General features: G+C 37.6%; 1 long non-coding RNA gene across 1 annotated transcript; it reads left to right on the forward strand.

The window, feature by feature from the left end:
• The first annotated feature begins 944 nt into the window (after window positions 1–944).
• On the forward strand, window positions 945–1,298 carry LOC125523750. The gene is made up of 3 exons (XR_007290364.1): window positions 945–989; window positions 1,065–1,140; window positions 1,217–1,298. It is a non-coding gene; the product is annotated as an uncharacterized LOC125523750 (long non-coding RNA).
• Window positions 1,299–1,560: the final 262 nt, after the last annotated feature.

Consider the following 1,560-nt stretch of genomic DNA (forward strand, 5'->3'; position numbering starts at 1 on the left):
GATTCAGAGCTTAATAAGTTAAAAGGATGTCCCATGTACCATCAACCTCTCAACGAAGAAACTTTAGCTAATTCTGATCTTGAGATCCTGGATAATCCATCTGACGTGGTCGAAGAGAAACGTCCCGCCCCAATCACTATCATTCCCACGGACCAACGTGAAATACTTGCCGGCCTCTGCAACTACATCATGTCGATCAATGATGCTGGATGTTTGGAGTAAGTATCATGTATCAATATTTAATGTGCGGATGTATATTATTGTTCTTCTTACCATCCAAATTACAGAAAGGTATGGGTCCGGAGCTCCACACCCGATCCAATGAGCTTAAGTCTTAAGAAACTTCAGTGGATACTTAACATGGAGCAGCCCATGGACAATGATTGCTTCAACACCGCGGTGCTTATGCTGACATGTGACAAGGGAGTATTGTTCACAGACCCTCCTATACACTACATGGATCTACGATTTTGTGTAAGTTACCGTAACTCTTCATTCTAGGTGCCATTAGTATCAACATGTTGAAACAATATTTTTTTCTTTCACTTAGTCCATGTTGCTAGAGTCAACACGAGGTCAGAAGTTTTGTGAGAAGGAAACTATCCAGACGTTGGCAACATTATTTGATAGCTGGCCTGGGATGGAGACCGACAACTCATCTTGCAATAAGGTAAATAAAATATTTTGACCTTTGTTATCATGGTTTGTTTTTGTTTCTAATAGCTCCACTTGTAGATTTATCTTCCCTATGCATCCATCGGCCGATACATCCTGTACATCATCAACAAAGAGGCACGTCGTCTATATATTATGGATCCTATTCAATCATCACAATCGTCAGAGGATAAGAACTTGAGGCATTCACTGAAATTAAAAAGTTTTTCAAGAGATTTCAAAGAAGCACTCGAAATAAAACTGCCTGGGTGGAATTCTGATATATCTAAATGGCATCGTGTATTTCCGGCCGATGTTCCAACGAGTATAGACGGGTAATGAATTCATAACAAGAATATTTACTTTTGTTATCATTATATTATTTACATTATTAATTGAATGTTTTCCAGGAATGTGTCTGGCTATTTTGTTTTTCATTTTATGCTCTGGTGGAACGGTACAGAATTGGTCAAGCCGGTTTGCGCGGTGAGTATTGTGGGTTACATGTTTTAAGACCTTCGGCGTGAAATTTTCATACTAACTACATTTAGTTTTTCTACAGGATGGGTATGAATTGAGGAAGCATTTTTTATTATACTTGCTAAAACATCGTGGGAATGAAGCTAGAGGAAACTTTCCTGATATGGTGAAAGAATTTCTTAAATGCATCATCTAGATATTAATATTTTTATAATAGATGTTAAGTTGTGACATCACTCAGTTTGTTACATTGCATTAATGGACTTCAGTTTGTGTTATATTGTTTGTATGTGTGGATTTTAACATGTAACTTTGGTAAACTATTTCAAGAGCCCGTGGCAACGCACGGGCACTCTACTAGTTATATTATTGTCTGAGTTGGTTGAATAGTACGGTTTATTTTTGTCCCTTATATTATTGTCTGAG

Source organism: Triticum urartu, chromosome 7, assembly GCF_003073215.2.
Source record: "Triticum urartu cultivar G1812 chromosome 7, Tu2.1, whole genome shotgun sequence".
Classification (NCBI taxonomy): Eukaryota; Viridiplantae; Streptophyta; class Magnoliopsida; order Poales; family Poaceae; genus Triticum; species Triticum urartu.